The 13,955-nt window shown below is 44.4% G+C and overlaps 1 long non-coding RNA gene across 2 annotated transcripts; it reads left to right on the top strand.

The window, feature by feature from the left end:
* Positions 1-8,678: 8,678 nt before the first annotated feature.
* LOC128340431 (uncharacterized) lies at positions 8,679-12,960 on the top strand. Of its 2 annotated transcripts, none has more exons than XR_008313715.1 (2): positions 8,679-8,738; positions 12,628-12,960. It is a non-coding gene; the product is annotated as an uncharacterized LOC128340431 (long non-coding RNA). The 2 variants fall into 2 exon arrangements; XR_008313714.1 differs by having other exon boundaries at positions 8,734-8,937.
* Positions 12,961-13,955: the final 995 nt, after the last annotated feature.

Genomic DNA, 13,955 nt, shown 5'->3' with positions numbered 1-13,955 from the left:
AGGAAATAAGATAAACAAGATCTGTTAACTCAGGAAGTGTTGTGGAGGAGAGAAAGAAGGCGGGGAGAGAAAGACCAGGGAAGAGCAAGTGGAGGAGAGAGAAAAGAGAGAAAGCAGGGAGGGGTAATAGTGAAAGAAGGAAGGGTGAGGGATGGGCTCAGGCCTGTCAGAGGCCTGAGGGGAACGAGCGGCCATGGCAGCACCTATTGGCAGCAAGGAAGGGCCAAGTCAACCACGGCTGCTGTTTGAGGCTACCAAGACCATTGGCAGCCAGCCAAGGCATGGGCCTGGGCCTGTCAGCGGCCTGGGGAGAACGAGCAGCTATGGCGGTGGCAGCAGCAAGGAAGGGCCTGGTCAACTGCTGTTGCTGCTGCTCCTATGAGGAGGAGCATGACCGGGGCTTGGGTGAGGGTGGAGAGGTCTCTGGGGATAGGGGGCTGCAGCTTGGCCAATTGATGCCAGCAATGCTGAAGCCACGACCAAGAGGCGTGAGGAAGATGGAAGAAACAGGATGGAGGAGTGACCAAGAAGGGTGAGGGAGATGGAAGGAACCAGATGGAGGAGGAGGAGGAGGAGGAGGAGGAGGAGGAGTGCAGCTCAGATGAGGGTAGAGAGATCTCTGAGGTGAGGGGGGCTGTGGTAGGGCTGAGGGGAGCAATCAAGTACTAGCATGCAGATGCTGTGCACAGCCTAAACTAGTTTATAATTATTTCTTCACAAATTTATAAACTCATTATGATAAATAATTGTGTAGCCATATATGTATATTTTTGTCTTATCAGAATAATGTGTGCTTTATGCCCCCCCCCTCTATTATTCAACTAATTATTGTTGGGTTTTTTTGGTATTTAGAGGTCTCTTGTAATGTGAGGCCCTAAGCTGCAGCTTTCTTAGCTTGTGCCTGAATCCAACACTGGCCGCATTCACACAAGACATGGAACCTGAAGTTGCCAACCCTACGGGTAATTTTTGAAACTGTGAATCACTTTGCAGACATTCACCCAATTGCAGTCTGGTAGCCTCAGGTTCGTTTCCAGGCAGAGGTGCCCATCCATCCTCCCAGCCCACCAAGTCTGCATCACAGCAAGCTCCATGACGCTCACATTGCCAGACTCCTGGCAAGGTGCCAGCACATCATCAGGGCTGCAGGCATTGGCAGCTATCTTGAATGGGGCATGTCAGTGTGACTGTGCATTTTCGGCAGGGACCACCTGCCCTCAGCTGGAGAAGGGCATTTAAGCCCTTTAAAATGGCATTTAAACCCGTCTCCTCACATCACTTGCACCACAGCCCAAGCCAGAGGCCTGCGGACAGGCAGTCTTGCAGAAGCACATAAAATGTGAAAGGGGGCATGTAGAGCACTATTTTCCTGCCACAATGGGAAGGGATCATGACTACTTCCTAGGAGGAGATATGTATACAAGGGCAGGCAAAGGATCCTGGGATGCTGTGATCACAGACCTGGTGGAAGCAGACCAGGAACCCCCAATGCACTCCCTTCCCCTTACCGGCTTGCCAGCTGGGGATTAGTCTTCTTGTGAGAGGGCCAGCTTACTGGGAAGGACCAGGGTCCCAGTGGGCCTCAGTTCTCTGCTGGACTGCCCTCACCTGAGTGTAGAAGAGGCAATCCAGTATTGTATTTGAAATGGGTACTCAAAAGAAACACAAAGGCCAGGCTGGGGCTATCCAAATGCTAAAATTTAACTTACTATCAGATAATGTCTGTGGAAGAGGCCAGGAGCCGAGCTCTTATTTCCATTTGCAAGAAGTCTATGTTAATCCTTGTCAATGATTGCTCTGCTTGAAAAAGGGGATACCCAATTGCTGTCTATAGAAATTCCACTCTGGGTAGATGCACACAAAGAAAACACCTATAGATTTAATTCTTCTTTTATTAACACCTTTTAACACCTTCTGGGACCAGGCACCAGAAATCTGGGGGTAAGAAAAGATGCCCATTTGCAGCTCAGAGATGCAGATTTGCTTTGGGCAAAATAGAACCGTCTCCTCCCCAGAATAGCAGCTAACAGAAGATGGGATTGAGATCTCCCTGGACAGAGCTAATATCCTGAACTAATATCAATAATTAAAAGACAATCTCCAGCAGGTAACAGCAAATTGTCACCTTTTGGGGACCCAGGAAGGATGAGGACATTTTGAATAGACTTTGTGACACTGGTGAAGCCAGCCTAATTTCATATGCTAGCTCCTGAGCATATCTAGTATACAAATCAGGCTTGGATCACAACATACTCATGTGGGGACTCTGTTCTCACTGGTTAGTCAACTGTTCCTTCCTCTTGCCACTAATCCCTTTCAAGCCACTCCATGTGTTGGAGCAGTCCTGGGTGGGCACAGTGGGAAAGTGCCAGGGATAGATCCCTCTCCCCATTCAAACTTCCTGGGCTCTGATCGGCGTGATGGCATATGCAGATCGGCCGCCACAGTGAATCACAGGTGTGGGGATCCCCTGTCTTCAGCGTCCCCTGCCAAGCCAACTGGCCATACCGTGCATCAACATGCATATGTGCCAGCGCATGACCAGACTGGCAGAGGGGGCACTTGGATTGGTTCTTGGCGGCATTCACCAAGACAGGGAATGGGACTGTCGGGGTGCCATTCCCTGGTGCCTGCGTGGATAAAGCAACCAGATTGGGCAGCGTTTGCCCTCCAGTAGCATGCATGTCTACGAAGTCAACCAGAAAGGGCAGGTGCTGTCCTTTGACAAACACAGAGGGTGCAACTCCCTTGCATGTGTCATCTTTGTTGGTGCGAGGGGCAGGGTTGCTGCCAGGCTTATGGTGCCATTGGGATTGCAGATGCTTTTGTAAATAATCCCTCCACACCTGAGCTGTGTGGACTTCTCCACAGGGTATCCACCCTGCCATTCCATATCCCTTGCCCGTTGATTGCATGGTTAAAGCATCTAGGCTGTGCAGCATTAGCCCTCCGGCCTGCATGCATGTCTGCATAGACTTCCAGTCTCATGAGGAGTGGTCCATTCCAGCTAGCATTAGCTATCCTCATCACATAGGAAGAATCTTTCTAGTGATGGGATGCAGTAATGCGCCAGATGGATGACCCTTCTCATGAGTAATGCAAGGGTGTCTCCATGGCCTTTCACTCTTCTGAAGGAGTGGGCTGCTGCTGAGCAATATCCATCATCCTCACACTTGGAACATTGACCATGTGAATGGCTGGAACTGCTCCAGATGGATGGTCTTCCTCATGAGTAATGCCAGAGACTGCATGCTTGCACACAAGGGGAAGGGGGTGGGGCCCCCCTCCCTTACCTATTTGTAAATAAAAAGAGAAAAGAGCCAATCAGGAATGACAGGGGCTACCTATTGACAAAGACACAGGGCATAACTCCATAGCCGCATGTCATCTGTGTTGGGGCCACCTGTCAACAAAGGTACAGCAAGTAGCGCAGCAGGCATAGAACGCGTGCATTTCAGGGCTGGTCTGTGTCACCCTCTCTATGGTTTCTGGAGGAGAAACAGCATGAAATTCAGTCACGACACTGACTGCTTTCCGGTGTAAGGTTGCCACTCTGAAACTTCAGGTTAGAACAGCAAAACCTACTACAAACCGAAGGTACAAATTGGAGTTTGGTGAGGGAAACCTCGCATCGCTTTTGCCATGAAACTGCAGTTTTATGCATTTGGACTTACATAGACCTCTGCCCCATTTGGTTCCTGTTCCACATGACGTGTAAATGTGGCCATTGTATTCAGTGTGCTACAGAAGTATGCTTCCTATCTGTACCCTGCATTTGAAAGGGTTTATATCCAAGTCCACTTTTAAAGTGAATGCGCATACAGTCATTCACACAAAAGCATTTACAAGCATACAGACAGCTGTATGTATGTACAACATTGTGTTTGAATAGGGCTAGAGTTTTTACCACTATTCCAGAACAGACCCATTTCAGGTGTTTAAAAAAAGTCTCTGCCATTTAATTCCAATTGTTCCCCTGTCCACTTGTTTTAGAGAGCACCTTCATTTTAAAGCATAACAGAGATTGCTAGAATAAAAACTGACCTTGGTTTTTATCCACTTGAGAGTGTTTATGATGACAGCAATCATTTTACTTATGACAAAGGCTTCAAGCAGATTATCATTTTTTCCCCTTTGTCCTCTTGCAAAGTTAAAAAAAACCTCTATTTCCACCACTGCCCTCAAGCACTGAATACAGGTGGCCCTTGTTATCTGCAGACTCTGTATCCATGGTTCTGCGTATCTATGACTGGGTCTTAGAGACCCAGTTTCATTATCTGCTGGTAGAAAAATAGGTGAAATTTGCCTATATTTTGTTTTGAGTGACTTCCAATTTGACTTCCAATGTCATTTCCAGATGCCATTTTCCAACAGAGAGCCATTTTGTGACATTTTGGAGAACATTTGACTATTTGGGGTGAGGGTGGGGGTGGAGGCATTTGCTAGAGAGCTGGAGAATAAGGCACTGCCATTTTCTTCTCTTATTTCTGCCCCCTGCTTTTTTGGCCCTTGTTGTGGTTAGGAACCTAATCCTCCAATTCCCATTAACCTATCGGAATATAGGAACACAGGAAGCTTCCTTATAACGAGCCAGACCATTGGTCCATCTAGCCCAGTATTTTTTACACCCAGTATTGTTTACACAGACTGGCAGCAGCTTCCTCAAGGTTAACTCCTGCTAACTGGGCAAAGAGGCACCTTTTACCGTGGTGATTCTCTTTATTTAGCAGGGGGAGAGTAACTGGCCCTATCCACCACCAGCACAGTACTTCCAGTGACTGTTGCTGGTGTGTGTCTTATGTTTCTTTTTAGAATGTGAGTCCTTTAGGGACAGGGATCCATCTAATTTATTTATTATTTCTCTGTGTAAACCACCCTGAGCCATTTTTTGAAGGGCAGTATAGAAATTGAATTATTATTATTATTATTATTATTATTATTATTATTATTATTATTAACAACAACAGCAACAACAACAACAACAACAACTCAAGGTTTCATTATTTGTAAATTCCACATTTGCACCTAAAGTTGAGAACAGAACTCTTACAAATAATGAGGGCCACCTATACTCTGAAGAGGCTGCAGATTTCAATAAAGGATATTGCTCACTAAGTGGATAAACTGGCACCTCTTAAAATGGAAGGTCCCTTATATTTAGCAGGGGCTCCTCTTCATACCAGCACAGTGTCCCTTCCAATGGTGACTGCCACTGTGTTTTGCCTTTTTATTGGGATCCTCTGTGGCACAGAGAACCATTTCCTCTCATTCCTTTTTGCTCTGAGAACTTTTTTAAAAAATGAAAGAAGAAGAAACAAACAGCTATTATCATTTTCTTTGAAATGTACATTACTTATTGATATGCAGTCCTTAATGGCAGGTAAGAGTGTATGAGATCATACAGATGACCAGCACTATCTTATGTTGAGCTCTCTCATCCTTGGTTAGCTTAGCCATCTGTATCATTCCATCAAGACTGAACTCTGATATTACATGTGTAGACTATGGTAGCCAACTTCTTGATGAGGATGATTAACAGAATCACATTATAGCTGTGAACTATGGTATAATGAATGCTACTTCTCTGCAGTCAAGTCAAATTCAAAAGAATTGGTCTTGCTCTATTATACCAGACCCGCTTGTGCTCAGCATTTCTGAGGCACCACCTATCCTATTTTCTTCTGTTTGTTTTTCTGCATTGATCACTACCATCTATGAGAATGTTCTGAAGAATACTAATGATTACATTCAGGTGTCAAGTCTGACTATAATGTCAAGAATTCTAAAGTCTGGAGAATCTAGGGGTGAGGAACACAGAGAGGCAATCTCAGTGTCTAATCAACTGTACAGAAATGTCTTGCCTTTGGGAACTTTTCATTCCCAAACTTTGAAGTCCTTGCAGTTAAGCAGACAAAACTGGGGTGAGGTTAGTGCTCACTGCATTGCTCACAACTGGGAGGAGGAATTCCTGGAATATTATATCTTCAGTGATTCAGAGGACTTTTTATATGGCTACAAGCAACTTTTCATGATTTAGTATTTAAATTATTGAGATACATCTTGAGCTTGGATAGGAGGGCAAACATCTGCATCAAATATATAAACTTCCCTAAGACAGATGTTTAAAAAGCTGTCAAATGTGTCATTTTTGCTGGCTTCTTTCTTTCTCCATTTATCAAACAAATACTCTTGCGCTTCCCTTTATAAGAATTAAAGCAAAGAGAAATATCCTTGTCTGGGAGCTTAGTTATGCTTTCTCCAGTGAGAGAAGGTGACTCAACAAGAAATTGTGAAGTTTGTGAAATTGTCACAGCTTTTCAGCTCAATGAGGGACCTTATAGAGGAACACATTTATTGTTATTTTGTTTATGGCTATATAGCACCTTTGCTTGCTTGCTTTTTTAGTGATTTTATTTACTATTACATGAATTACATTATGCCCCCCCAAAAAGGTTCTAAGATAAATATAAAGAACTAATTGTATGCAAGTAGGATAGGATGTGGAAGCAGAATTTACTTCAACACAGTGCTATACAGTTCATATTTAAAAGCACTCTGAAACCACTAAATGTGTCCAGCAGTCAGATTCTACAGTATCTATCTTATATGGTGATTTGTAATTTGCATACATTTCTTTTCTACTGCCAGTGTAGCAAAAGATGAGAGGAGAGTCTCTAGGCTCTCCTTTTGAAGCTGTTTTTGTTAAATGGAAAATAATCTTAATAAACACTATGCCTTAAAAAAAAATCCTTAGTTTTATTATTATGAGTAGCACCAATGAGATCAAAGCAAAGTGATATATGTGTTGGCATACTTAGAAACTAAAAGAAAGGACTTGGAATCAGATCCTCAGTTGTTGACTCTGCATCTTCCAGGGAACAAAGAAATTTTAACTTCACACCCATATGGGCACATTTTTCTGCACCATTTTTTCAAGAGGGTTTGGGGAGAAGTACGGGGAATGACATACAGAATAAGGAAGCACCACTGCAGAGAAGGTGGATGGACTCGATTACAACAGCAATAAATGCACCACTGAGAGACCTTAAAGGCCAAGTTGAAGACAAATCATCCTGGAGAGAATCTATCTTTTGTGGTCGCTAAGAGTCGACACCGACTTGATGGCACTTAATCAATCAATCAATCAATCAATCAATCAAGACCATTCATCCCATGTATTGTCTACACTGACTAGCAGCAGCTCTCCATGGTTTTAGGCAGGACACCTTCCTAGCCTACCTAGAGATGCTGCCAGGGATTGAACCTGGAACTGTGAGCATGCAAGCCCTACAGTGGACTAGTATTAGGACATCCTAAAATGAATGACTGAGAATGCCCACTGAAATGCACTGGTTCCTTCCAAATGGCCATGGAATGCATTGAATTTCCGAATGGCCAATGGACATTCAGAAGTTCGGTGCATTCCTATGGCCATTTGGAAAGAACCAGAGCATTTCAGTGGGCATTCCTGGGCATTTATTCTACTATATTCCCTAGAATCTACATGATCTTGTCTTCTTGTAACAGATGCCATCCCCAAATTAGTGCATCTCTCTAAGTGAGGGGTTTGACTGTCATGGTGTGTGTGGCTATGGGAGCTTTCATGGAGAGCATCTGCACTTCTGAATTTGTGGCGGTATCACTGTTCCTTTCCATACCAGAGAAGAGTCCTCTGGGATGTACAGTTAATAGAAGGGAAGAACAGTATCCCAGAAGACTTCTAATATATGGAAAGGAATTTCTGGGCTGTACAGCCCTTGAGAACGTATTTTCCGGAGGCACGGAGGGCATCCTGGGGAAGGAGAAGGCATCAAAAATTTCTGTTTCCCCACTGCATCAGTGCAGTTATTTTGGAAATTCTGTTGAGCTGTTCTCTTGCTGCTCCAGGGCATCCTTGCTCTGTACACCAGTCAATTTTGCCTTAAACTTTGTTACATTCTGTCTAGTACTCTTTTGTGCTGTGTTGCTGGGACGTTTGTTTACAAGGGAAGCAGTTAATAAAACTTCCTTTAAAGAATGTATTATACACATACTTTTGAGCAATATATTTAAAGGTGAATGAAACTTGCTTTTGTATGTCGTGTCATCGAGCAAGACGATCCTGTGTCTGGTGATCTATTGGAGTTCTGTCAGTTGTCAACAAGAGGCTCCGTGAGTCAGCATAGCCTCTTATAATTGTGGAGATATTAACTCTTAAAGGCTGTAAAACGAGCAGTCGCAGTTTTTGAACACTGCTCTTTATTTGTTTGTTTGTTATACTTGTACACCACCCCAAACTCTCTGGACAGTTTACAGCAACACAGAACAAGTTAAAACAGTAATTAAAACCTTAAAACAAGATCTTCCAAGTAAATAATTCAGGTATCTCTACATTCTGGAATGGTAGAGGCTGGTGTTTGTTTGCTTGCTTTGTGTGTGTACTGTACTTCAAAGTAGTTAAAAGTGCTCTGTCAATAATGGGCTAAATACCTAGTTTGCAATAATAGTCATTTCTGTTGTTGCTAGGTGCTGAATTCTTTTCTCTTTTCAACAGAAAATGAGGTGGCTTTGAGGTGGCAATATATTTTATATTGCACCCATATTGGCCACAAGATGGCAGTGTTGCTTCATCTAAAGAACTCAGGTGAGTTGAGTTTCTTTTAAAGGGCAGAAGCATTGACCATAAGCCAGCCTTCCACCTGTGAAGTACATTAAGAGGTCAGTCCTGAAATCTTCAGTCACCTGTCCGGGAGGCAAAGGTAGCTAATTCTGACATTTATGCCATAGCAAAAGTTATCAGGCATGTGTTTATTTGTTGTCCTTTTTGGGGGGGAGGGGGAGCTTTAATCAGTTTCTCTCTCTCTGAATATGGCAGACTTTATGGGCCACTCCAATCTGTAGCAATGGACTGCATGCTACCAACCAATCTTTTACTACTTTTAATCTGCAAAGCACTAGGTATGTTGATGGTAGGGCATAAGTAATCACTTGACTGTATGTAGATTATTTATTTATTTATTTATTTACAATTATATTCCACTCTTCCTTCAAGGAGCCCAGAGTGGCGTACATGGTTATGTTTGTCCTCACAACAACCCTGTGAGGTAGGTTAGGCTGAGAGATATGTGACTGGCCCAGAGTCACCCAGTGAGTTTCACAGCTGAATAGGGATTTGAACTCATGTCTCCCTGGTTCTAGTCCAGCACTCTAACCACTACACCACACTGGTCTCCCTTTCAAAGGCATTCTCTTTGAAAGTACTCATGTGTTTCTTTAAAAGCCCTGTTTGCATATAGCATAATTGACACAGCAGTTAACAGACTGGTGTTACAAGGGGAGCTTTCCCTTTTTCATAGCACTTAAAATCATTAAGACTTGGTCACCATGTTTTCTTTTGATACTACACATATTTATTTATAATGTCATTTCTGGCCATTTTGCAGCACGGAGCCATTTTGTCCCCCCACCCTTTAAAAAAACCCTCAAAAATTTGGAGGATTTGCAGGTTTGGGGGAGGGCTTTATGGAGAGCTGGAGGCCTGGAGAACAAGGTCTGTTCCCTTCGTTTTTCCTTTTTTGGACCTTTTTTAGGCTCAAGGAACCTAACACCCCCACCCACATTCCTATAGACTTAAGGTAGGCTTTTCTCATGATCCGTGAGAAGAGCCTCTAGGGGGTTAGCGGGGAGAGCGGCCATACCCCACTCTCCCCGCACATGAGCAGGGCGGCAGCCCTGGTCAGCCGGATTGACTGCTGGCTCCATTACGGAGCCGGCGGGGGCTGGAGGATCAGGGTCCACGCAGCTCCCAGAAGCTCCGGTATGCCCTTCGCAAGTGCGCAGGGCATGCTGGAGAGACCCCCGAGCCAGGAAGTGGCTTTTCAGCCTCCTAGCCCGATTTTGCCTGATTGTGGGAATATCCTCCTCTTATTTGTAGTCTCATTATCCATGGTTGTAGGCTGGAATGGAGGCCCCACGAATAACAAGGGCCACCTGTGTTGGGAAGAGGGAGCTGTCCCAACATCCCAAGACTTCAAGCATTAGCATTTGTCTAATTGAGAGTCTCATCTATACAAAATGTGTCCTTTGATCCATCGTGACTCCTGCTTTGGCACAAGAGCACGTGTTTGTGTGTTTAAAAGGAGCCTGCACTCTAAAGCAAGCATGGGGGTGCACACAAATATTTTAAATCAGTGTTATTTGCTTCTGACTAAATATGGTTAGGCCAAGCTTACTTACCAAGCCAAATGCGATTCTCCCCAAAAGCAAGGATGTCCTCTCAAGTCACAACATATGGCTGGTGGTGATTTGGGTCACAAGTTGTGGTTAGGTTTTCCTTTTTCAACTTTTCTAGAATAACGCTAGCCTGAATAGACCTTATTGCAGAGGTCAGGGTGTAATCTGAATAACATTCTTCTATCAGGCCATTTTCACTTTTGAGATTTGTAATAGCTAAGTTAATAGCTGTTTGCTCATTTTATTTACGTCAATGTCAATCCTGACTAATTTTAAGACATTAAAGAGGAGATAAATCAGAGGACAATAATAGTGAAACGGTAGACACCAGAGGGTAAGAAGATTTTGGCTATCCCATAATGTGTCTCTGCTTCAGAACAACCATTAATTAAAAATGTTAATTATGAACCTCTTCCTATTATGGTTCACAATAAATCAGTGCTAGTAGCTTCTAAAATATTTTATAACGTGAGCATTGTAACCCTCACTTAACAGAAAATGACATTAAACTAGATTATGACCGTGTTAACAATTAGCATTTCCCCTGCTCTAAACAGCGCAAAGGCAAAACAGCTCTTCTGAATCTAAAACTGATGATGCTGAATACATCAGTCTCTTAATGTTGTGTTTGCACATTTTGCATGAATTGTGCAAGTTACACAAATGCAAAATTGACTGCTCAGAATTATGTGCATGCATTTGATGTCAGAGTTGCATCCAAAGAGGTGATGATGAAGTAAAGCAGTATAAGAGTATCTTTTAAAGAGAGAGCTCTGGGTATAACTATCAACTTTTGATATTTTGGGTGAAAAACATGATCTAGTTTTTGCATCTATTAGTAGGGTTGTGCGTTTTGTATTTTTTTTCTGTTTCAATTTGTACCAAATCCAAATCTACCCCATTTTGTATTTTGTCCAAATTAAGCCTTCCAAAGCACACCAGTTTTGTATCTGGATTAATCCAAATCTGAATTAATTCAGATCAAAAAATTGGGTCACGTGGCCAAAAGAGTGGGTGGGGGTTGTAGTGCCCAATGAGTGGAAGCTACCACAAAAATTTCAAAGGAATTGGGAAAACGGCTGATATTTGGTGAATTTTTGAAGTTTGGGTGTCTTTCAGGTTTTCCTCATAGGGGAGGTTTCAGGAAAAGTATAGCTTCACGTGGGGGAGGGGGTGGCCCATAGTTGAGTGTGGTTGGTGGTAGTGCCCGGTTGGTGCAAGGAAGCTACCATAACTTTTTCAGAGGAATTTGGCAACTACACCACCACTCGCTCTGGGCCACCCCAGTGCCCCCCAAGTGGAGTTATGGGACTGCTGAAACCTCCATTATACCCTATGAGGAAAATCTGAAAGACGTGTAGCTTCATTAATTCTTTAAAAATCAGTCCTTTGCCAAATTCCTTTGGAATCTGGGTTGTGGTAGGCACCCTTTGGGGCACCTCCACCCAACCCACTGTTATTATCATCTATATATTCAATTCTCTTGGGACATGTGTGCCCAGGATTTGGTGGGGGAACTCTCACGATAAGCTGCGAGAGTTCCAAAGTGAGGACTGAGGAGGAGAGGGGGAAGAAGGTGCTGGCAGTGGGAGTCTGGGTGGTGGCAGGCAACCTTGGGGCACTTCCTCCCAACCCACTGTTTTGCCCCAGCAGACCCCTTTCTGCCCCAAATCTGCCCCAAAGACACTCCAGCTTTCACAATTCCCAAGAAAGCAGCCCTTTAGGCCAATTCCATAGGAGTCTGGGTTGTGGCAGGCACGCCTTGGGGCACTTCCACCCAACCCACTGTTCCACCCCAGCAGACCCCTTTCTGCCCCAAAGACACTCCACAGCGTGGTGTAGTGGTTAGAATGCTGGACTAGGACCAGGGAGACCCGAGTTCAAATCTCTATTCAGCCATGATACTAGCTAGGTGACTCTGGGCCAGTCACTTCTCTCTTGGCCTAACCTACTTCAGGGTGGTTGTGAGGAGAAACCTAAGTATGTAGTACACCGCTCTGGGCTCCTTGGAGGAAGAGCGGGATATAAAATGTTAAAAAAAAAAAAATTCCTAAGAAAGCAGCCAATTCCATGGGAGTCTGGGTAGTGGCAGGCAGCCCTTGGAGCACTTCCACCCAAGCCACTGTTCTGCCCCAGCAGACCCCTTTCTGCCCCAAATCTGCCGCAAATCTGCCCCAAAGACACTCCAACTTTCACAATTCCAAAGAAAGCAGCCCTTAGGCCAATTCCATGGGAGTCTGGGTGGTGGCAGGCAATTAGAGAACTTAGTTATGTGGAATTACATAGCAACTGGGCAGGCGCCGAAGTATGGAACTATTGGGTCTTCAACCTAAATAAGAAGGTTTTTCAAGATCTCTCCAGGAAATTGAGTGGAACGCCCAAACTGACATTTCATATTAAATATTATATTTGTAGGGCTGCCCCTTTGAGTCCATTGGCCTCGAACATCTGGTAGCCCCACTTGTAAGTGTAGAAACTGAAGACCACATTGACGGCCCACATCGACATCAGTGCTGATCATTCAACTTCTGTGTGGAGGGCACATTTTGAAGACTGGCATTTTGACCTGTGAATCAACAATATGATATGTATGACATTTTTGCTTAGGGACCAATACTGAAGAGTGCCAAGGGCCTGCAGGAGCAATAATAGATTTTTTATTACAGTGACAGAGAATGCTTAGTAGCCTGCACAAAGTAGTCCCTACTTGAAACACATGTATTGCATTAAAATGTCTATCCCAACTCATTTCAGATCATCATCCTATCTTATGTAGCAGCTGGACCTCCTGGACCTCTCCGTGGCTTTCGATACCATTGCCCATGGTATCCTTCTGCATTGTCAATCTGGGTTGGGACTTGGGGGCATGTTTATATGGTGGCTCTGGTCTTACCTTGAGGGTCACAACCAGAAGGTGGTGCTGAGGGACACCTGCTCTACCCCTTAGCCATTGGCCTATGGGGTGCCATAGGGTTAGATTTTGTCCCCCATGCTGTTTAACATCTACATGAAACCTCGATATGAAACCCGCATCCATGGGTGTGGGGTGGGCTGTCATCAATATGTGGATGACACCCAGCTCAAGCTATCATTTACATCAGCAGACACTAGGGAGGCAGTTGATGTTCTGAACTGGGGTTGTCAGGCTGTTCTGATCTGGGTGGGCACAAACAATCAAACTTAATCCATATAAAACGAAAGTGCTCTAATTTGGTAAAACTGATCATCTGAGTAGTGAGGTAAATCTGGTCTTGGGCAGGATTACAATGCTCCTAAAATACAAAGTCCATAGCTTGTGGGTGCTCCTGGACCTAGTACTGTCCTTGGAGGCACAGATGGCAGCAGTGTGCAGAGGTGTTTTCAACCAGCTACAGTTGGTACACCAGCTGAGACCCTACTTGGAGAAGTCAGGCCTGACCTCAGTCACTCATGCTTTGGTAACATCCAGATTGGACTACTGCAGTGTGCTCTGTGTGGGGCTGCCCTTGAAGATGGTTTGGAAACTTCAGTTGGTCTAGAATTCTGCTACAGGGATGCTTGTGAGTGCAAATTGCTTCATGAGTGTTACACCCCTTATACAGCAGCCTCATGAATTACCCATCCACTTCCAGGCTAGATTCGAGGTGCTGGTCTTGACCTTTAAATCCTTACCCGGCTTGGGAGTGGGGTACCTGTCATTCATTCATATGAACCTGCTAGGACCCTCCACTTGTCACCTCAAGCCCTGCTCATGTCCCCACCAC

Source organism: Hemicordylus capensis, chromosome 1 (assembly GCF_027244095.1).
Source record: "Hemicordylus capensis ecotype Gifberg chromosome 1, rHemCap1.1.pri, whole genome shotgun sequence".
Taxonomy (NCBI): domain Eukaryota; kingdom Metazoa; phylum Chordata; class Lepidosauria; order Squamata; family Cordylidae; genus Hemicordylus; species Hemicordylus capensis.
Note: the sequence above shows the minus strand (reverse complement) of the source record. Positions and strands in the feature narration are given on the sequence as shown.